Source organism: Podarcis muralis, chromosome 17 (assembly GCF_964188315.1).
Source record: "Podarcis muralis chromosome 17, rPodMur119.hap1.1, whole genome shotgun sequence".
In the NCBI taxonomy this organism is placed as follows: Eukaryota; Metazoa; Chordata; class Lepidosauria; order Squamata; family Lacertidae; genus Podarcis; species Podarcis muralis.
Window position 1 is genome coordinate 22,179,223 of NC_135671.1, and position 23,795 is coordinate 22,203,017.

At 46.4% G+C, this 23,795-nt stretch overlaps 1 protein-coding gene across 1 annotated transcript in view; it reads right to left on the bottom strand.

The window, feature by feature from the left end:
- The window catches only part of JAK2 (Janus kinase 2), an 86,830-nt gene extending 71,011 nt beyond the window's left edge, over positions 1 to 15,819 (bottom strand). The window contains exons 1-2 of the mRNA XM_028711916.2: positions 15,474 to 15,819; positions 14,892 to 14,972 (exon numbers count right to left, since the gene is read on the bottom strand). The gene's annotated coding sequence lies outside the window, so the exon portion shown is untranslated. The remainder of the gene's footprint in view (positions 1 to 14,891; positions 14,973 to 15,473) is intronic.
- Between the last annotated feature and the right edge of the window lie 7,976 nt (positions 15,820 to 23,795).

The window sequence follows — 23,795 nt, forward strand, 5'->3', positions numbered from 1 at the left end:
ACGTTTTCAAGTGCACACGATTTCCCCCCATATATTCAACAAATATTTTCCAATCTTCTTTAAACATATGTTCTTCTTGTTCTCTTATTCTATACTAGCTTTAACTGTAAGCCACTTTTAAGTACCTGCACCACAAAAAGAGGTGGACATCAAATTACAAAAAAAAATATTAGGCATTGCAATCCAAAATAGTTCTGCTTGCATACACTTTTTGTATAGCAATTCCTAATGTCTAAGACATGGGTAGACAACCTAAGGCCCAGAGGCCGGATGCGACCCAATTACCTTCTCAATCCGGATGGTCCGAGAATCAGCGTGTTTTTACATGAGTAGAATGTGTCCTTTTATTTAAGATGCATATCTGGGTTATTTGTGAGGCATAGGAATTTATTCATTTCTCCCCCCAAAATAAAATAAAATATATAGTCCGGCCCCCCATAAGGTCTGAGGGACAGTGGACCGGCCCCCTGCTGAAAACGTTTGCTGACCCCTGGTCTAAGAAATAAGCTACTTTTCAAATTGACCAGGAGTTTGTCTCTTGCTGCAGCGAACTGTTGCAGCAAAACTAAAAGCAAGCCCAAGTAGGGTACATTATTTCCTCAGTGTCTGCCTGCATCGCATCCAAGAGTCCATAGCAGGGCTAAGAGAGGTCCATTTCATTGTGAACAAGGAGATATACAAATAGCACAAAACTGTTAATCACTGAAGACTTTAAAAAGAACAGGATAACTTGAGTTGTCTGAAGGAATATGCAACGTAGTAAAAGCACAGGGGACACTCCTTGAGAAGGCAAAAGCCCTGGCTGAGGAAGTGACTAATTGTGCCAAAAGGTAATAAAATCCCCTGCTAATTTAAGTTACAAAGTATTGTACCAGGCTATTGCAGTCCTCAGCCACCGCTTTTCTGTTGATTTTGATACAGGAAATGAGCCAAGTAAAAATCCAGTAATAGTTCAGGGGTCAGCAAACTTTTTCAGCAGGGGGCCGGTCCACTGTCCCTCAGACCCTGCGGGGGGCCGGACAATATTTTGAAAAGGAAAAAAATAATGAACGAATTCTTATGCCCCACAAATAACACAGAGGTGCATTTTAAATAAAAGGACACATTCTACTCATGTAAAAACATGCTGATTCCCAGACCGTCCGCAGGCCGGATTGAGAAGGCGACTGGGCCGGATCCGGCCCCCGGGTCTTAGTTATGGATGGCCACTATTGCTGAGCCTGAGCTTTTCTATCCAACTGGTTGTAGCAAGTTGGACTTCCCCCTGCCCCCACTTAAAGAGAGTTTTCTGCCCTTGCTTCATGGCATTGGCTACCACTGACTGTGGCAAGGAAACTCAGGGTGGTCATAGTGCGCCACATGGCAAATTCTCTTAGAACAGGGGTTCTCGAACTATGGTCTAGGTCTAGGAGCTGCACCAGGTGGTCTACAGGGCACCTGTGGATTTGTGGTTGAATATGGGAGGTGGCGGGACGCGGGTGGCGCTGTGGGTAAAAGCCTCAGCGCCTAGGACTTGCCGATCGAAAGGTCGGTGGTTCGAATCCCCGCGGCGGGGTGCGCTCCTGTTGTTCGGTCCCAGCGCCTGCCAACCTAGCAGTTCGAAAGCACCCCCGGGTGCAAGTAGATAAATAGGGATCGCTTACAAGCGGGAAGGTAAACGGCATTTCCGTGTGCGGCTCTGGCTTGCCAGAGCAGCGATGTCACGCTGGCCACGTGACCCGGAAGTGTCTCCGGACAGTGCTGGCCCCCGGCCTCTTGAGTGAGATGGGCGCACAACCCTAGAGTCTGTCAAGACTGGCCCGTACAGGCAGGGGTACCTTTACCTTTACCTTATGGGAGGTGGCATGTGGGACGGGGTGGCGCTGTGGGTTAAACCACAGAACCTAGGGCTTGCCAATCAGTAGGTTGGCGGTTTGAATCCCCGCGATGGGGTGAGCTCCCGTTGCTCGGTCCCTGCTCCTGCCCACCTAGCAGTTCGAAAGCACCTCAAAGTGCAAGTAGATAAATAGGAACCGCTCTGGCAGGAAGGTAAACGGCGTTTCTGTGCACTGCTCTGGTTCGCCAGAAGCGGCTTAGTCATGCTGACCACATGACCCGGAAGCTGTACGCTGGCTCCCTCGGCCAATAAAGTGAGATGAGTGCCGCAACCCCAGAGTCGGTCATGACTGGACCTAATGGTCAGGGGTCCCTTTACCTTTATGGGAGGTGGCATATCGGTGGCATTAAATATCCGTATTGGTTTTAATTGCATTTTATTGTTTCTTCTGTTTCTTATTTTGCATTTTTTGGCATTACAATTTGAATTCCACGAATTTCAGGCTTAATATAACAACATGCAATATATAAGAAATAAAAAAGCAATTTTAAAAGTGTACAGCATTTAACCCAATGCATTGCCATAGTTACAACAAGCAGAAACATCGTGAGTGGTCAACCAAGTACTCTCAACAATTTTCAAGTGGCCCAGGTGTGAGAGAGAGAGTTTTGGAACCATTGTCCTAGAGATAATATGATAGGGAGAGTTGTAAGTATGGCTATTTTATTTCCAACAGCATCCCCCTTGGTGGGAACAAAGTTTAGTTTGGCTCTAAGTCAGTACTAGGAAAACTCAGTGGAAGAGAAATGTATTAAGAATGAAGTACTTTGAAATGTTAATACAGGGTCGTTTGAAATATTAGGGACATCCCCAAGTTTGACATTTGAGAGGTACTTTTCCAAGCTACAACTCATACAATTTCCATACCAGCAAGACTATTCCTTTCAAGTAGTATTCTGCTGCATTGTATGACTATACAAGGTTGCTTTCATAAGGGGCGAGAAGAAAATATTGGCTCATGTTCTTGAAAGACACTTGGACTACATGAGAAATCTGTCATTAAGGCAGTGGCATTGTTCAAAAGAATTCTGTTGGGTGGCATCTGGCTAGGTCTCTCTAGTGATGAATCATGCAATTGAGAATGCATATTCCCCGTTTCCTCTGAATAATGCTATATTAAAATATACACAGGCTGACTCAAAATTAGTTCTGGCAGTTTCAGAAGGCAGAAGACCAATCCTTATATGCAAAAAAGAAGCAAGCCAAAGAATTAAAAACAATTGAGAGGCAGGATAGAACATACATATGCCAGTTTTTAAAAAGCTGGGTTTTTCCAAAATAAAAGAAACTAAATCTGTTTCAATCATCTTGACAATGTTTTTGGGACTTTAACCTTACTGTAGACTTTGGGTCTACAGTTAGAATGAGGAAGGAATTTATAATTCAAAACCCATTTCCAGGTCATTAGGTTCATATCATTAGTCACCCGTGACTTTTTCTCTGAAGCTAGTTTCCATTATTATTTCTCCTTTCTCACGATCCTTTTTTATACCCATCCCATCCACAATAGTCTTCCACTTAATCCATCATATAAGCTTTCATGAGTCCAAGGGCTTATTTCAGATGAAATGCAGTCAAAGAATGCCTCACTCGCATGTATGTTTCTGCCTGATTGTTCCCAAGTCAAAGGCAATAGGATACACATCACAATTCATACATAGTGGATAATGAAGGAATCTTGCAGCTAAGGGGATGGAGAGTGATCTCATTGACGGAGTCTATGCTGGTGCATTAATCACACGGCACCAAGCCACCAAATGTAGTGGAGGACCTTGGGGTCTCAAATTTCATTGGTATGTTGTTTAGTCGTTTAGTCTTGTCCGATTCTTTGTGACCCCATGGACCAGAGCACACCAGGCACTTCTCTCTTCCACTGCCTCCCGCAGTTTGGTCAAACTCATGCTGGTAGCTTCGAGAACACTGTCTAACTCTGTCGTCCCCTCCTCCTTGTGCCCTCCATCTTTCCCAACATCAGGGTCTTTTCCAGGGAGTCTTCTCTTCTCATGAGGTGGCCAAAGTATTGGAGCCTCAGCTTCACGATCTGTCCTTCCAGTGAGCACTCTGGGCTGATTTCCTTCAGAATGGAGAGGTTTGATCTTCTTGTAGTCCATGGGTCTCTCAAGAGTCTCCTCCAGCACCATAATTCAAAAGCATCAATTCTTCGGCGATCAGCCTTCTTTATGGTCCAGCTCTCACTTCCATACGTCACTACTGAGAAAACCATAGCTTTAACTATACGGACCATTGTTGGCAAGGTGATGTCTCTGCTTTTTAAGATGCTGTCTAGGTTTGTCATTGCTTTTCTCCCAAGAAGCAGGCGTCTTTTAATTTTGTGACAGCTGTCACCATCTGCAGTGATAATGGAGTCCAGAAAGTAAAATCTTTCACTGCCTCCATTTCATTGGTGTGCAACACCCAGATTTGCCCCCCCCCCCCGTGCTCCATCCTAAATCATATTTACAGCCCCCCATGGCACCCCCAAGGCTTCATGCCCAGTGCAACCAAACCAGTCACTCTCCCCTAAATCTGCCAAAAGCTAGTGTTTGGACACACTAAAAGTTTATCACCATGTCAATTGCAATTTTCCAGAGTACCTCTTCCAGACAAGTCTCTTGCAAAGAAGGGGGGGGTGTTATTTGATGCTTGACACTATTTTGAATCAAGACAGTGGACCGAGAAGTAACTTTGGTGTGTATCCGCTTGATTTTTGGTGTGGCGGGTCCAAACTGCCAAATTACACTACAGTGGTACCTCTGGTTACGTACTTAATTCTTTCTGGAGGTCCGTTCTCAACCTGAAATTGTTCTTAACCTGAAGCACCACTTTAGCTAATGGGGCCTCCTGCTGCCGCCGCACCGCTGGAGCATGATTTCTGTTCTCATCCTGAAGCAAAGTTCTTAACCCAAGGTATTTCTGTATTTCTGGGTTAGCGGAGTCTATAACCTGAAGTGTATGTAACCTGAAGCGTATGTAACCCAAGGTACCACTGTATTTAAAAATCACAATATTTTTGGGTTTCTACGAATTCCCAGGCAGCCCTGGCCATATAACCAGTGCTGATATATAACCAGTGGTGTTATATATCAACAAGAGAAACGGCCACAGCAATACACAAAGCCACGAACACAGTTTATTGCCAGGTGCTCCTACGAGAACCATGTCTTTTCTCTGTTGCTTCCTGTCACATTGATGAGCATTTTGCCAGTGTTGTTGTAATTGCCAGTCAACTGCATAAACGCTTTTACAGTGAAGCAGTGTTGCACAGTCCTCTCCTACTACAACAACGATATGAAGCAAGTGGATATTTTCCCCATTTTACAAATGTAGAACTAAGGCTGGAAAACAGTGACTTGATCAAGGCCGTCTAGTAAGAACAATGACTCATAGAATCATAGATGGGTGGATTTGTAATTTATATCTCATAGTAGTCTTGAGTTCATCCACTGAGTACACGTAGATTTTGAACAGATGTTTTGGGATAAAAGCACTGGTAGAAAAGCAACAAAAATTAGCATCGGTCCCACTAGTTGAGAGAACAAAGGTTCAATAAATATGCAATGCTTTGATTGAGAAGACATCACTTGCAATGCAAAGTCATAAAACTCTACGTTCTATCAATGCAGTGTCAGAATTCTAGCATTTATATAACTGGTAAAGCTTTCCAAAGAATACAGCAAGGGACATTTAAGCAATTAGTTAGAAGTTCATGATTTGCATTATTCCTCTTGGGTAGGAAGAAAGGGGTGGAGATCTTTACCAAGATTAGGGATAGGATTTGGAATTCAAGTGCCACAAAGTGACCCCCCCCCCACTCCTGTACATTGTTGGCAGAGATACAGACATTACTTCCCTGGAAGTTGAATTATTTTCAGCACCAACCAATATACAATTATAGCTATCTTTTAGGATAAAGACTGAAGATAAAATGTAACCATGAAGAACTGTTTTGAGAAGGAAAGAATGTCAACGTATGATATTTCAGTTCTATAGATACTTGACATTTCCCATGCTAATATACAATGAGAAAACACAGTTCTGTGATTGCATCCATAGACTAAATAATATGAATTATATTTGTCTTATTATGTAAATATGGCTTGCCACAAAAAGATAGCAGACTAATGATTAGCTTGTATACTTCCAGTTTTGCATGTTCTGTTTCTGCGAAATATATTTAACATATTCCAGCAGACCTGAGATGCCTGGTTATAAACTCATGCAGCTGTTTAGTGTGAACGAATCTGACAAAGTGTAAACAAAAATTAATCAATACTTATTTTTATAACCAAGAGAGGAACTGCCTTAACAACGGTCTTATAAAATAACTGTTCCAACGTGCAGCTGCTTAACTGCACAAAAGAGAATCATCACAAGCAAGTTAATAATATGTGTGAATACACTACACCCATCAAAGGTAGCTGGTATTGGCGGCCACGGAATTAGGTATTCACTTATCAAGAAGTCGGGGTACTCTAACAATGCAATTTGTGTGCCACAGGCATGAAGCCCAGAAGCTATTTAACTTACATGTGGCTCTCTCTGACTCAATAAGCCCATCTTCCCAAAATCTATTAAAAATGTACAGCATCAAATTACTTCTGATGTCAACTGATGACTGTGCACTAAAGATGCCCAACTAAGATAGGAAGTTTTTGAAACTGCCATTCTAAGGCTATAGCAGGTGCCATTCTACTTACTGTAAATCTAATTATAGCAGATAATTAGAGGATAGGAACATCAACTGAGTCAAGGATACATTCACAAATCAGAATAAGATTCTGAGCCTATTCCCGAACCAGAAGACCACTGATCTGTGTGATTCCTTTGCTTTCTAAAATTTGGACCAGATTCAGGAGTGGTTCAGTTGCATTAGTTGAATATCCACATCTGTTATGAGACAGGCATAAAATTATATTTGCACTTTTTAAGTAAAAGAAGTGTTCTCCCCCATCCTTTCGCCTATTACTGTATTGGCCCGAATATAAGCCGCACCCCCCCCCCAAATGCCAACCGTGAAAAGTGCGGCTTAAATTCGCAACCTTACAAAAATGGACTTTTACTATGTTGCTGCTAAAACACAGACATATGGTAAAACGGAACGGGTGTAAGTGCCTGCAGAATTTTAAGGGAGCGGCTTATATTTGGGTATTGTCTCTCCTCCCCCCGAATTTTAAAGGTGCGGCTTATACTCGGGCCAATACAGTACTCAGTGACAGGCAATATATGAACCGCAAAATGGGACGCAGGTGGCGCTGTGGGTTAAACCACTGAGCCTAGGGCTTGCCAATCAGAAGGTCGGCGGTTCGAATCCCCGTGATGGGGTGAGCTCCCGTTGCTCGGTCCCTGCTCCTGACAACCTAGCAGTTCGAAAGCACGTCCAAGTGCAAGTAGATCAATAGGTACTGCTCCAGCAGGAAGGTAAGCGACGTTTCCGTGCGCTGCTCTGGTTCGCCAGAAGCGGCTTAGTCACGCTGGCCACATGACCCGGAAGCTGTATGCCGGCTCCCTCGGCCAATAAAGCGAGATGAGTGCCGCAACCCCAGAGTCGGCCACGACTAATGGTCAGGGGTCCCTTTACCTATGAACCAGATATTCACCACTAACGTTAAACAGAGTTGCAGTATATGCATATGTGTTCAAAGACCTAGAAAAGCTTGACACAGGTCACAGGGCCTGCCCTTTCACATGCAGAATCACCATAACACCTGTCTAGGCCAACATACCAAAGTCCAAAGAACCTCATCAGAAGGCAATTGTTTGACAGATGCTTGGAGCATGCCCATTTCCTAATTGCTGCCTGTTGTCGGTACATGAAGAAGAAGAAGAGTTTGGATTTGATATCCCACTTTATCACTACCCGAAGGAGTCTCAAAGCGGCTAACATTCTCCTTTCCCTTCCTCCCCCACAACAAACACTCTGTGGGGTGAGTGGGGCTGAGAGACTTCCGAGAAGTGTGACTAGCCCAAGGTCACCCAGCAGCTGCATGTGGAGGAGTGGAGACATGAACCCGGTTCACCAGATTACGAGACTACCGCTCTTAACCACTACACCACACTGGCTCTTGGAAAGCCACATGACACTCAGAAAGAAGAATGGTGGCATCCATTGTTTTCTATCAAAAGAAGAAGAAGAAACCCTAAATGTTTGATGCCAGCAAAAGAAATGGCAGATATTGCTGTCTGTGAGAACTTTCAATGCCAGTATTTTCATTTTATTTATAAGAATGTTTACATGCTGCTAACTTGTGCCGAAAACATCTAAGCAGGATACAGCAAATATAAATATGCTTGTCAAGCGTCTGAACCGTGTTTTGGAATAATGTGCTCCCTGCCATGGAAACAGTTACCAAAAGATATTGCAGCAGAAGCTCTGAACTGTGGCAATGATACAAATGATCCAGATCTTCATGACTCACAACAGACTAGACTGCTGCTCATTGCTGCGTTCATATTCGCTTCCAAGTCTTGTGGCAGGTTTTCTGAATGTTTGCAACACAAGCGTGCAAAGAAGGCAAGGTGGGAGCACCAGGATGGATTTCCAAACCTGAGACGCTGGTGACAGCATTTGTAAAAGTGTTTTCTGTTCCACACAGAGAGACAGTAAATGAGAAAGAACTGTAGCCTCTTAAATGGGTGCGATGAGATGGGGCAGGAAGGAGGGTTTGGATCAGCACTGGATAAAACGTTTTCTGATCAGTGAAATCAGAGTTTTGTGATCAGAGTGAGCATTCACTAGAGTTGAACTCTGCAGAATAACTCTGATCGTGTGCAAGGAGCATTAACAAAAGAATATGGTATTAGAAGATGTGATTATCCCTGGGAGTAAAATGTATAGCAAATTGGATCTGTGAAACGGCAGGTGACATTCAGCAAATATAAAGCAATGCACACTGTGTTGTTTGTTCTGTATATATTGATAGAGACGCTAAATTGTCTCTAACTACATTGTTTAAAGACCTTGCGAGTCACAGTGGAAATCTGCTTTTTGCTGATGCACTGAAGGCAGAAAATGCAGTAATCTGGAATGGGGTTGAAAGGGAGGGAATAGAAGGCGTAATTTGTTTGATGTTGGTTCTCCCTTTCTGCAAATATATGGAATCAACACTCAGTTCAACTAAAAACAATAAGTAATTCATACTCAAACAAGACTCACTGAAATCAACGGGTTAACTATGAGTTAGACTACTAACATTTTATATCACCTCTTACGTCTTTTCAACTCCCAAACTTAAACAAAATCCACATTTTTTCCCCCAAAATATCGAAATAAATTTTTGCCACTATGGTTAACTAGAACATTCTTATGTAAGTCAGAAGCATCAGTTTACAAGAATTTACAGCGGAAGCTTCAGACTATGATAATGATACCAATGAGTGTATGTTATAGTACATACTGATACACTATTCAGTACTTTGGGATCTGTTGAGTATATTGAGAGAGTGGAAAATTCTAGTTTGGCATTAGTTAAGACACTGGACACTAGGAATGACAGATTACTCTTAGAAGGGTTTGTTTAACATTGAGGATGTGTTTGCTGCCCTGGGCTCCTTTGGGAGGAAGAGAAGTATACAAATTCAATACATAAAACAAATATCTCACAGAACAGCGTATTCTGAAAATAAGTGCACTACATCAAATATGCAACAAAGTAAGTCAGACACACACATTTCAAAAATACAGAATTAAACTTATACTCTTAATGCTCTGGTATATTAAAAAGTTGTAGTTGCATAGTTATAACTCTCAAAGCACCACAGAAGTTGTTTTTGGACACTGCCTTTGATATAAAAAAGGACCATGCAAAAAGAACTCAGTGACCAGGTTTTAAAAGCACAATAAATGCAGAGCAATTTCCTAAGTTGCCTCTTTCAAGAATATTTAACTCCCAATTGTGAAATACTTTGCCCTTTCCAAAGCTGAATTAACACCCACTGCACACACTCACACACTCCCAATTAATGAAGCTGTTATTAAAAGTAAAATGCCACCTGTCAAAATATGCCAAGGCTGATATATAACCCTACAACCAGAATAAGGTAATAATTATGTAATTAACTGGCATTGAACACGAGTAAGCATAGCGTACAGTTATACAGTTACACAAGAGACACTCAGTGTCCTTTAGTAATATTCTGTAGCTGAGGACTGAGTTAACTTTAAAGAGTTTGTTTCCAAAGCTGTACTTTAACTCCTGCATGACTGGCATTGGCAACGCAATACCAAGTGTTAAGCACCTTGCTTGCCTTTCATTTTCCAGTTGAACAAAGCCTCTGCAGCAGACATAGGCAAACTCGGCCCTCCATATGTTTTGGGACTACAATTCCCATCACCCTTGACCACTGGTCCTGTTAGCTAGGGATGATGGGAGTTGTAGTCCCAAAACATCTGGTGGGCCCAGTTTGCCTATGCCTGCTCTGCAGGTTCCAAAGCCCTTTGGAAGCTTCCCTTGCTTTTAAACTTCCTCTTTCTGAAAGGCTTCGCTTTTTACATGGCAATCTTGTCTGCCATAGGAATGCAACTGTTACAGTAGTGTTTGCCCTCACAGTAAAGGAAAAAAGGGAAAAAAGGTAAAGGACCCCTGGACGGTTAAGTCCAGTCAAAGGTGACTATGGGGTTGCAGCGTTCATCTCACTTCAGGCCGAGGGAGCCAGCGTTTGTCCGCAGACAGCTTTCTGGGTCATGTGGCCAGCAGGACTAAACCGCTTCTGGCGCAACGCAACACCGTGACGAAAGCCAGAGCGCGCGGAAACGCTGTTTACCTTCCCGCCACAGTGGTACCTATTTATCTACTTGCACTGGTGTGGTTTCGAGCTGCTAGGTTGGCAGGAGCTGGGACAGAGCAACGGGAGCTCACCCTGTCATGCGGATTCGAACTGCTGACCTTCTGACTGGCAAGCCCAAGAGGCTCAGTGGTTTAGACCAGTGTTTCCCAACCGGTGTTCCGCGGCACACCAGTGTGCCGTGAGACCTTGCCTGGTGTGCCGTGGGAGGGAGGCGAGAGAGGCGGGGCGGCGGCGGCATCTCCTGCTGGATGCAAATCCAAACATGGCGGGCGCCTCCCTCGCTCCTTTGTAGGCGGACCATCGAGAGAGAAAGAAAAGGAGGCGAAAGAGCGAGAGAAGGCGCCTGCGCGGAAAGAGGAGCGAGCAGTGCGCCTGCGCGCCGCGGCGCCCGAGATCGCTTCTCCCCACCGCCCCTTGCTTCAAAAGAGGTCCGGGGGCAGCGGGAAGCGCAGCGCTTCTTCCCCGCTGCCCCCGGACCTCTTTTGAAGCAAGGGGCTGCGGGGAGATCGCTTCTCCCGGTGCTCCGAAGCGGGGCGGGGGGGGCGGGAACCTGCAGCGCGGAGCGCCCTTTGGAGGACGCCCCGTGCTTCGCGCAGCTGTCCGCAAGCCTTGGGCGCCGGGCCTGGGGGAACTCCCCCCCCGGCGCGCAAGGCTTGCGGGCGGCAGCCCGGAGCGCGGGGCGCCCTTTGGAGGACGCCCCGTGCTTTGCGCAGCTGTCTGCAAGCCTTGGGCGCCTGGGGGAACTCCCCCCCCCCGGCGCGCAAGGCTTGCGGGCGGCAGCCTGCAGCGTGGAGCGCGGGGCGCCCTTTGGAGGACGCCCCATGCTTCGCGCAGCTGTCCGCAAGCCTTGGGCGCCTGGGGGAACTCCCCCCCCCCACGTGCACGGCTTGCGGGCGGCAGCCAGCAGCGCGGAGCACGGGGCGCCCTCCGTAGGAGGCTGCGGAGGGTGGCGCGGAGCTGCCCGCGCTCCAGGGCTTCTTGCAGCTCCGCGCCACCCCCGGATCCCGGCGCGAAGCCGCGCGGGGCTGCGGAGGGTGGCACGGAGCTGCCTGCGCTCCAGGGCTTCTTGCAGCTCCGCGCCACCCCCCCGGATCCCGGCGCGAAGCCGCGCGGGGCTGCGGAGGGTGGCACGGAGCTGCCTGCCTCCAGGGCTTCTTGCAGCTCCGCGCCACCCCCCGGATCCCGGCGCGAAGCCGCGCGGGGCTGCGGAGGGTGGCACGGAGCTGCCTGCGCTCCAGGGCTTCTTGCAGCTCCGCGCCACCCCCCGGATCCCGGCGCGGGGCTGCGGAGGGTGGCGCGGAGCTGCCTGCGCTCCAGGGCTTCTTGCAGCTCCGCGCCACCCCCCGGATCCCAGCGCAAAGCCGCACGGGGCTCTGGAGGGTAGCGCAGAGCTGCCTGCATCCCGAAGCCTGGTGCGCGCTGAAGAGCACCCCCAGGCTTCACGCACCTCTCCGCAAGCCTGGGGAGACCAGTGTGGCTCCCTAGGCTTGCGGATATCAGGCTGTTCTGGCGCCTGCCCCGTGCCTGGGGAGGGGAAAAATTTTTTTTTCTTTATTCTCCCCCAAAAAAATTAGGTGCGTCTTATGGGGCGGTGCGTCCTATGGGGCGAAAAATACGGTAGTCAATATAGGCACAGAGTTAAATTTTTTAACATTTTCTAATGGTGGTGTGCCTCGAGATTTTTTTCATGAAACAAGTGTGCCTTTGCCCAAAAAAGGTTGGGAAACACTGGTTTAGACCACAGCGCCACCCGCATCCCTCACAGTAAAGCATTCCTGACAGGTCTCTAAACATGTGAGTATTTGTGACTGAGAGCCAGTGTCGTGGAGGAGATGGCCAGATCCTGAGAAGGAATGGGAGGAGCTCAGGGAGTTGGAGCTGGGCACCCCTAGGCTGCAGGTATTTGATTCACTGGACCAATTATGGCCAAGAGAGCCATTCTGGGAAGACACAGGTGACTTGCATGCCCCCAATTAACTGCCAAATTCCATTAATGCTATTCAGGCAAATCCAAACTTCATGACTGGGGTGGGGGCACTTCAGAAACAGGGCGATGCCATGAAGTTATTGAAGGTTTCATGCAGGGGGTTGTCAGATGCTGAGGAGGAACAGGAGGTGCTCAGGGAGTTGGAGATGTCAGAACTTGGCAAGGAGGAATGGAGAAATGGATCCAAGGCAGGGATTGGCAGAGGACTGTTCCAGCCCTGTGACATTGGCCAACCCTAGGCAGATGTCTCCTTCTCCTGTCAGTGAGGATGTCCCTCTTTCAGGAAGGCAATTAACTGGGAGTTAATTGGGTGCTGATCACTTACCACACTAAGAGCTGTGCTTACCCCACTCTTCAAAAGGAAGGTCCAGGGAGCATGTGGCTTATTGGATCAACATTATCTGCTTGCACTTAGCCATGTCTCTATAAAGGGTAAAGGGACCCCTGACCATTAGGTCCAGTCGTGGCTGACTCTGGGGTTGCAGCACTCATCTCACTTTACTGGCCGAGGGAGCCGGCGTACAGCATGTGGCCAGCATGACTAAGCCACTTCTGGCGAACCAGAGCAGTGCATGGAAACACCGTTTACCTTCCCGCCGGAGCGGTACCTATTTATCTACTTGCACTTTGATGTGCTTTCGAACTGCTAGGTTGGCAGGCGTAGGGACCGAGCAACGGGAGCTCACCCCGTCACAGGGATTCGAACTGCCGACCTTCTGATCGGCAAGTCCTAGGCGCTGAGGTTTTACCCACAGCGCCACCCGCGTCCCCACCCATGTCTCTATACCTGGCCCTTTATACAAGATACCTGCTACATTTTGTAACCTGCGCTTTGGCTATGTACCAATCTGATTTATGCATCAAAGCCTTTAGCAGAAACTGTGCAGGGAGTTCCAAGTTCTTCAACATTGAGGGCCACAACAGACAGCCAAGACTCTCATGGAATGTGTACGCACGTGTGAGGATGTGTTGTTTGTTCACACACATCTCTGCTGGGGGGGACGGGACGACAGCAGTGTAACAGTGGCAGAAAACATTACCATTAAAACTATGAAGCTCCTTGCTGCTTTGCGTTTAGGAGGGGGCTTTTCGCTCCAACTTGTAATCAAGGTTTTACACTCCTTTGCATCAGCCAACTTGGAACAGAGGTCCTGTACTCCTCTTCCAATGTCAGTAAAACACTACCAACTGCAGGGTGGAAAAATCAACTATTTGATTTGATGAAAAGGGCAATATTCTTATCTGTTGCCCGTAGCATCAGCCCACAAGGAAATGACACCAAGGAAGGCAGCAGTTGGCCAGGCGACAAAGCAACAAACATTTTACAGATGTCAGGAAGAGCTCGAAACCTTAACTTTTGACAGCAACATTAATGCTCTTCTTCTTCTTAATGTATGAATTGCATATACAACACATGCACATTTGACAAAAAAATAAATTGCAAGTATATAAGGAATGAGTTTGCACAACACAATGAATAACTGAACTAGATAGATCGCAAGCATCCTCCCACACCCTTCAAACAACTTAAAATTTCTACAGGTACTTATCTTTCCCCCTCCATAGCTATTAGCCAAGACCACATCACAGCTATTTTTAATCAAAGAAAAGGATGTTGGAAGATACAATCATGTATCTCCCATATAATTCACAATGATTCTACTGTCTGAAAAACCAACAGCTCTTATACAGACTCTGTTTTTTGTTTTGTTTTGTTTTGTTAAATAGCAACAGCTTTAAAAAAATCTACGAAATTGCCTGACATGTTTCCTACTGGTATTTTTCATCTCCTTCACCCTCCGTTATTTTCCAAAGTTACAATTCAGCAATGTCAAAGGGAATCTGTTTCCTATATAGACCAGGAAAGTTGGAGTGATCAAGTAAGAGGATGGAGAGCTAAACAGCCTCACTGGCTTCTGTTACTGAAACTGCACATTTCATTACTCCTTCCCACCCCAGATAAAAAGTTCGCTGCCCCAGATCTCCCCTTCCCCAACAACCCACACAATCTTTCCTTCTTAAGAAGCAGATTAGCAGCTGGAAAACAAGTCCCATGCTGCCAAAGAGAAAGTGCAAAAACAAACCATAACATAATTATATGCACTAGGACTACAATAATTACCCCTTAGCTGAAACACAATAGGCACGTGAGGGAAATCTCCTCAACCCTTTAACTATATTTTGAAGGTGCATTACTTAAACACCGATTCCTACCCACAAAAAAGTTTTTTAAAAAATACACACCATCGGCAAGGTGGAAGAAAGGCCTCTTCTTGTCCACGAGGAAAGAGTTCACATCTTTCTACCTCAGACTGCAACTACAGCCTAAATAGAGAATTATTGAAATATTTCATTAATATTGTTTTAATAGAAAGGGTGAAAATAATGGGGAGGGGAGGGGATTACACCCCTGGCCTTCATAACTCTTAATATCCCAAGCGATCCACCCCGTTTTGATAGGACTGCACTTTGGTTTCATTCGTATCTGGGAAGGGAATTTCTCTGGGTGGGTTAAAGGAAGCCCAGCCCGCCCGAAGTTTCCTGCGTAAAATTAGTTTTGCTTTTGTGGTTTTAAAAGGAGGCAGAGAGAGAGAGAGAAAGAGAGAGAGAGAGAGAGAGAGAGAGAGAGAGAGAGAAAGAAAGAGGCCGGAGTAACAACCCCACCAACGCCTCCTTTAACCCCCAACCCCGTTATCCTTTCCTCCCCACTCCAGCCAGGCAGCAAACCCTCCGCTGCGCCCCCAAACTCGCCCCACCGGGCAAGCGAAAGCGCAACAAGGCGCCCGGGCGCAACGCCGCCCCTGGAGAAGGACGGGAAGCGAATACCTCGGCAAACGGGCGCGTGGGGAGCTGGCCACCGACTCTTCCCCCCCCCCGACGGCGGCGCTGCAGAGGAAGCCGAGGTTTCCCTCCGGCTCCCCCCGCTACATCCAGGCAAGGAGGAAGCAGCCGGAGATGAAGCGACGCCCGTCGGGGCGGGCCAGCTGCTTGGCGCGCGCTGCCGAGCGCGCCCGGGCGGGTCCGCCTCTCTCTCTCTCCGCCGCCCGGCTCTTCCCGGTCGCTTCGCCCGGCGGCGCTGGGGAGCGAGGAGAAGAGAGGCGCCTCCTCCGCTCGGGACCGAGACGGCGCGGGACGCGGCGAAGGGCCTGCGCTCGGGACGCGCTCGCCAGCTGCGTCACGACGCACGGGCTCTCCAGAAGAGGCAGGGGCGCACGGCAGCGGCCACCCCGGGGAGGAGCCGCCGAGCGCCGGGGCGGAGCCGCGCCGCCCACGCCCGACGTCGGAGCCGGGAGAGCGATCCGCTCGCAGAGGCGGCGCCTCGGGTGAAAGGGAACGCGAGGACGGAGCTGGGCAGAGCGACCCGACGGTCACCTTGCGAGATGCGCTCCCGCGACCCCGATGCCTCCAAGGTTTATCGGGACGTCCTCTTCTTCTTTTTAAAATATATTTTTTAAATTTTCTTTTCTACAATTTAAAGTACTCATTTTTTACATCCTTAAGATAGCACTGACTTCCGTTCTTCTCTTTCCATGGTTAATTTTTGCATATCGTAAACCCTTGCATGTTTTACAAAAACTACCGTTCAGTATTCCATTATTGATGGTTGGACAGTGTTCTCAAAGCTACAGCAGTACCTCGGGTTGCGAACGGGATCCGTTCCGGAGGCCCGTTCGCAACATGAAAAGAGCGCAACCCGCAGCGGCGCGTCTGCATACGCACGGGTCGCGATTCACCACTTCTGCACATGCGTGTGATGTCATTTTGGGCTTCTGCGCATACGCGAGCGGCAAAAGCCAGAAGTACTTTCTGGTACTTCCAGGTCTCTGCGGGACGTAACCTGAAAGAACATAACATGAAGCGGACGTAACATGAAGTATGACTGTACTAACATGAGTTTGACCAAGCTGCGGGAGGCAGTGGAAGACAGGAGTGCCTGGCGTGCTCTGGTCCATGGGGCCACAAAGAGTCGGACACGACTAAACGACTAAAGAACAACAACAAATTCCATTATTACATCCAGTGCTGGATTTCCATATAAGCTAAACAAGCTATAGCTTAGGGCCCCACTCTCTTGGGGGCCCTCAAAAAATTTAAAGGGGAAAAAACTGGATGTACATTTCCAAAATAAGGATAAAAACAAACAAAATAAAAGCTACATACAGGCCAGTGTGTTTTGTTTTGTGTAGGCTCCTATTTGTTACGTGCAAATGGCTTTAGATACTTATTAGGTCCATAAGTTACCATATAGTATATATTCAACACAAAAAAACAGCAACAATTTGTTGTTGACAAAGGACGTATAAAGGGCCTCATTACCTTCAGTAGCTTAGGGCCTTATCAAACCTAAATCTGGCCCTGATTACATCCATCAAAACTTGTTTACACTGTTGAATTCATCTGAAGGTTGCTAGATATTAATGCTACAGTTATTTCCCATATATTCAATAAACATTTTCCAATCTTCTCTAAACTGTATGTTCTTCTTGTTCTCTTATTCTATATCCTCTTCTTCATCATAGAATTGTAGAGTTGGAAGGGGGGCACCATGGTCATCTAGTCCAACCCCACTGCAATGCACCTAAGAACTAGCATAGCTGGGGGGGGGGGGCGCATCGGGCATCCACTTACCATGGAGGCAGTGCTCCTGAGCCACGTGTCTCTCCTGGGAGGTGGCAGGCTCCAGTTCCATGCAGCACGCCCTGCCCCGGCTCGCCCCATCCTGTGGATGGCTCGCCCCAGGGGCCCGAGCGGCTGGCTACACCACTGCACCCGAGCTTTAAATACTAAGTTACTGTGCGGCATAATTTATGTGCATCAGTTTACCTATAAACTGATATAAATTCAGCACTGAATGAGAAACACCAAGCACACGTTATCATCAAAAGTCAATTCTTTAAAAATTCTAAGGCAGAAATATTTCTTTTTCTTCAAAAAAAGAAGCATTGTACAAAAATATCATGCAAAACCCGTGGATTAATAATACAGTGGTACCTCTGGATGTGAACGTGATCCGTTCTGGAGCCCTGTTCGCATCCTGAGTAGAATGTAACACACAACCACGCATGCGTGGGTCGCGTTTCACCGCATCTGCGCATGCACGAGCGGCAAAACCTGGAAGTAATACACTCCATTACTTCCGGGTTGCCATGGAGCGTAACCTGAAAACACTCAACCTGAAGCATATTTAACCCGAGGTATGACTGTAGTAATTCTAAGGGTTGTATAGCTCCTTGCCTCTTTAGTGTGGGGCTGGATAACTCCATACCCTCCAACACTGATCCAATGAAAATAGGGACTAAGGAAAAGCGGGGCATTCTGGGATCAAATCAGAAACCAGGACGGCTTCTGTAAATCCGGGACTGTCCCTGGAAAACAGGGACACTTGGAGGGTCTGCTACCTCAGCAGAATCTGGTGTATCCAATGTGTGCTATTTCATACGTAAGGCAGGCTTGAAGGTGAAGTGAGGCTTTAGAACTTTGTTTCCCCCCCACCCCACTCCAAAGAACCCTCAACAACTTTTGTGCCTGAATTTTCACTTTTTGATAATGTGTGAGAAGTTTAACCCAGGATCTGGCAGGCAAAAAGTTAAATAACCTTGTGAAAAATATATGTCCTTCCCCTTCTTCTCTTCCTGTTCTCTTGGGAATATCTATTGCTGTTATCTGGGGATGAGTTTGTGTATTTAGTTTCACTTTCCCCTGTTTCTTACTTAGTGGGTAAATGCAAAACCTTTTGTATGGTTTTGTATGTACTGTGGTATTTTATGCATTGTGTATTTTTATTGATCATAGTTGAGTGATTATTTACTGTAATTGTTAGGATTGAATTCCTGTTCAGTTATTATTTGCTGATGTTCTGAGCGTTAATTTTATTGTGTACGATTATATTTGAATAGATTATTGCTTCATTTGATATAAGTCATTCCATTATAAAGTTATGCTTATCATATAACTTTTTGTATTGGATCAGATTATTATAGCATGTTATTTGTTGAGTATCTTGGGCTTGCCAATCGGAAGGCCAGCGGTTCGAATCCCCCCAACGGAGTGAGCTCCTGTTGCTCTGTCCCAGCTCCTGCCAACCTAGCAGTTCGAAAGCACACCAGTGCAAGTAGATAAATAGGTACTGCTGTGGCAGGAAGGTAAAAGGTGTTTCCAGGTGCTCTGGTTTCTGTCGTGGAGTTCCACTGTGCCAGAAGAGGTATAGTCATGCTGGCCACATGGCCCGGAAAGCTGTCTGTGGACAAACACCGGCTCCCTCAGCCTGAAAGCGAGATGAGCGCCGCAACTCCATAGTCACCTTTGACTGGACTTAACCGTCCAGGGGTCCTTTACTTCTTCTTCTTCTTTGCATTGGCTCTAATGAAATTCTCAACTGAAATGTTATTAGAACCCACCGGAAGCTCATGTAGAGTTAGTTATTTAGAAATGCAATTTTTTGGCAGAGGCGTAGATCTAAGCCATTCTATATAAACTTCTGAGCATCAGTATGTTTGTGCAGTTAGGTTCCATGGGGCACATTGCACCTAAATTTTCAGCACACTGGTGTAGGGGCAACTGTACAAAATGTACAGTGGTACCTCTGGTTACGTACTTAATTTGTTCCGGAGATCTGTTCTTAACCTGAAACTGTTCTTAACCTGAAGCACCACTTAAGCTAATGGGGCCTCCCGCTGCTGCCACTGCGCGATTTCTGTTCTCATCCTGAAGCAAAGTTCTTAACCCGAGGTACTATTTCTGGGTTAGCGGAGTCTGTAACCTGAAGCGTCTGTAACCCAAGGTACCACTGTACTCCTACATGTCTTACTTTACCATAAGAACGTGTTATGGGGGCTATAGCGCACCGTTGCTTTGAAACCTCTGTGAATCAGCCCTTAGCCTGAGCATTACATTGCCAGTGTCATTTGTCTCCAAGCCATCGTTGCTGGTATCCCTAGTTCACAAAGGCCTGCTTTGCTTTGCTTGGAAGAGATTTAAAAAGCACTTGGATGCATTCCCCTCCTGCTTCATGGAGAACGAAACTCCCAGGCCCAACTTCTCTAGACTCAGAACAAGACATTCTGCGCAGACTGGAAGCTCAGAGGAAATGAGAAGCCGAGCTTCCAATCAAATGTGACTTCTCATTCGAACAGAAGATCACTATCGTGTTTCTTTCCTGGCAGGGAAGCTGATGGAACCACCCTTGCTAAGAGGTCTAGTTCAAAAATAATTCCTCAAGTCAGGACAGGATTTTTGGGAAGCTGTTTCAATACAGAGTCGCTGTAAAGAAAGCACTCCCACAGGGAACAGAAATGAGCGTTTAAAAGGGCTTAGCTATTCTATAGCAGAAACCCTCCAGCAAGAAACAGAATCATTCATCCTAAATTTTAATGAATGCTGTTACATACAAGTACCAGACCTTTTTTCACTTGGCCCCACCTTCTTTCCTCCTGGCAACCAGATAGCTCAGTCGGTAGAGCATGAGACTCTTAATCTCAGGGTCAAGGGTTTGAGCCCCACTGAATAAATTGGGGGGGGGTAGATGTGTCTCCCCCCCCCAAAAAAAACCCCAACAACTTTTGACGAAAATAATAATAATCAACTTTGTCTGGATTTTCACTTTGGGGAATGTGGCAGCCCTAGACTAGATGACTCTCGTGGTCCCTTCCAACTCTACAGTTCTAAGATGCTTTCTCTTCTTCTCTGGAATGTGTCTCGGGCGATATCCAGTTGTGCTCAATCTGGGAATGGAAGATTCCTGCTCACACCTCAGAACTTCTTCTTATTCTCCTCCCTCCTCCTTTAAAGCCCTATGGTATGCCCCGCGGAGGACCTTAAGGTCCATAAATAACAACACTTTAGGGCCCCCGAGCCTCAAGGAGGTTAGATTGGTCTCAACTGGGGCCAGGGCCTTTTCAGTACTGGCCCCGACTTGGTGGAACGCTCTGTCACAAAAAGCTAGGGCCCTGCGTGACTTGACATCTTTCCGCAGGGCCTGCAAGATGGAGCTGTTCCGCCTGGCCTTCAGCTTAGAATCACTCTGACCCCTTATATGGGATTTGGTATATAAATCTTCCCATGGATAGCTGGCTCGGGTGAATATCTGATGTTTTCTCCCTTTATGGTCTTGATCTATGGGCTACTACTAAAATGAGGCTGCATTTTAAGCTGTATTTTAAGGAGTATTTTAACTGTTTTTCCCCCTGAGCCTAGCCCTGACCAGGGAGGGTGGGGTATAAATAATTTATTATTATTATTATTATTATTATTATTATTATTATTATTATTATTATTATTATGTGACCCCCAAATCTGCTATGGAGAGCTGGGGTCCCTTCAGAGTACCTACTTGTGGGAGGCTACAACGGGGAGGAAAGGTAGGGGAATTCTGTTTGTGCCCGCATTGGATATAAACACTTGTGTCTAGCTTTAGACTGAAAGTCTGTGAGTAGGGGTGACCAGCATACAATACTCAGGTGCACGACCTAGTGATTTGATGTACTAAATATATCATGCAATAATCTAAAATTTACAGCTTTTACCCTCCATTTAGGAACAAAAAAGACTCCAAGGCCAAGGGCAATGGTTGGGTTAACAAACAGAAATCCAGTAAAGGTCTGAAAGATTTCTACCACTTGCCCTGGTAGAATGTGGCTCTGTTTCTAAGCATTCATCTTTAATAAGGTTTCTAGCCCTCATGACTGTGAGGGAAAATCTGAAAAACATATACATTACCTGGATCTCAACAGAAATAATCACAGATCAGACTTTTGTTCCGACCAATTGGAGAAAAGCTTGATATGTGTGCCAAGAAAGGGGAATGATACAGAATCTTTCTATCCCCTGCACTGACTGATAAAGAAAGGAAGCGGAACTCTTCTAATTTATTTGCTTATCAATTTCTGTCATGCATAAATGTGTGTGTATACTGATGCCATTGTGCTTGCTGGTGCATATGTTGGTATGTGTGGGTATAACTGGTGGGTATATAAAGCCAATCCTTCCCTCAACATGTGAGGTAGTCAACTGAATGTCGTCTCAAAAAAAATATATACTTTTTTGGAGAGCCACATTGCCTGGAAAGGCTCCTAGAAACTGCAAGGATGAGAAAAAAGCAAGCAAGCAGAGCTACATTCATATCAGGCAATGAAACCGGTATCCGAGCTTCTTTTATCGTGGCTTTAAATAACATCCAAGAGCCCTGAAGAGTTTGCCTCTTCTGAAATGAAATGTGGCCATACTGGGCTTTTGTGGCAGCTTTCCATTTACATATATGCTGATATTTGGGCGTTGACATTATGCAGACATTATTCCGCATCCTTTCCCACAAATATTCTGAGTGTCACAAAGCAATGGCCACCGTTCTGACTTGGGCAAAAATTGCACTTAAGTCTCTGAATTTAAGGGGGGGACGGGGACCCTGCAGTTTCTGAGCTCTAAATGCCAAAGCACTTCTATAGCTAATTCCACACTAAACGAATCTGGAAAAAGCGCCATTGAACACAGCGGGACTTGCTCCTGAGTAAACATGCACACAATTGCCCTTTTTATATTTCGTTTGCAAGCCCCACACAATCTCAAAACCCGTGGTAAAACACTATAGCCTTAGAGGGTTTCCTTTAATAAAAAATATATCCCTTTCAGTTTTTTAACAAATTTAAACAGATAACTTCAAGTCCAAATACAAAACATACATTTATCATCACTTCCCTTCCCTTACCCCCCCCCCCATCCATGGTTATTGTTATTGTTGTTATGCTGTACAGTGGTACCTCTGGTTACATACTTAATTCATTCCGGAGGTCCGTTCTTAACCTGAAACTGTTATTAACCTGAAGCACCACTTTAGCTAATGGGGCCTCCTGCTGCTGCCACGCTGCCACTGCGCGATTTCTGTTCTCATCCTGAAGCAAAGTTCTTAACCCGAGGTAGTATTTCTGGGTTTGCGGAGTCTGTAACCTGAAGTGTATGTAACCTGAAGCGTATGTAACCAGAGGTACCACTGTATTGTGTTTTTAGTATTCGGTTGGGAGCCGCCCAGAGTGGCTGGGGAAACCCAGCCAGATGGGCAAGCTATAAATAATAAATTATTATTATTATTATTAATTTTATTAACTCTTTTCTACTATACAGTCGATTCCTCCCCCCCCCCCCATTCTCATTATCTATCAAAATATTTCTTGCTGAACTTATTCTAATGCTGTCAACAGTTTAATGTGTTTACAATGATTCTTCAGATATTCTACATATCCTTTCCAGTCATCAGTATACATCCTTTTCATCCTGCTGTCTTGGTCTACTCGCCACGAGACCTGTGAATGTGCGATTCCCAGTGAAGTGTGTGGCCAGCCTGTGGGGAATGTGATGGGTAAGGACAATCCTTCTGCCCTGTCATGTGTTCATAAGGAGGAGGGGTGTGTCATATGAAGCCCTTTACCAGAGCCATTCACATACAGTGGTGCCTCGCAAGACGAAAAGAATCCGTTCCGCGAGTCTCTTCGTCTTGCGGTTTTTTCATCTTGCGAAGCAAGCCCATTAGCGGTTTAGCGGCTTAGTGCTATTAGCGGCTTAGCGGATCAGCTGTTAAGCGGCTTAGCGGATCAGCTGATAAGCGACTTAGCGGATCAGCTGTTAAGCGGCTTAGCGGATCAGCTGATAAGCGGTTTAGCGATCAGCTGTTAAGCGGCTTAGAGGATCAGCTGATAAGCGGCTTAGCGGATCAGCTGATAAGCGGCTTAGCGGATCAGCTGATAGGCGGCTTAGCGGATCAGCTGATAAGCGGTTTAGCGATCAGCTGTTAAGCGGCTTAGCGGATCAGCTGATAAGCGGCTTAGCGGATCAGCTGTTAAGCGGCTTAGCGGATCAGCTGATAAGCGGCTTAGCGGCTTAGCGGATCAGCTGTTAAGCGGCTTAGCGGCTTGGGAAAAGGGGGGGGGAACCCTGCAGGAACTCGCAAGATATTTTCGTCTTGCGAAGCAAGCCCATAGGAAATTCGTTTTGCGAAGCACCTCCAAAACGGAAAACCCTTTCGTCTAGCGGGTTTTCCGTCTTGCGAGGCATTCGTCTTGCGGGGCACCACTGTATGAGGCTGAATATCCCTTCTAGAGTTCTTAAAATGGCGATGCCCTCTCTTGGAAAACACGGTGGTGCTCTCTCTCATTACACCAA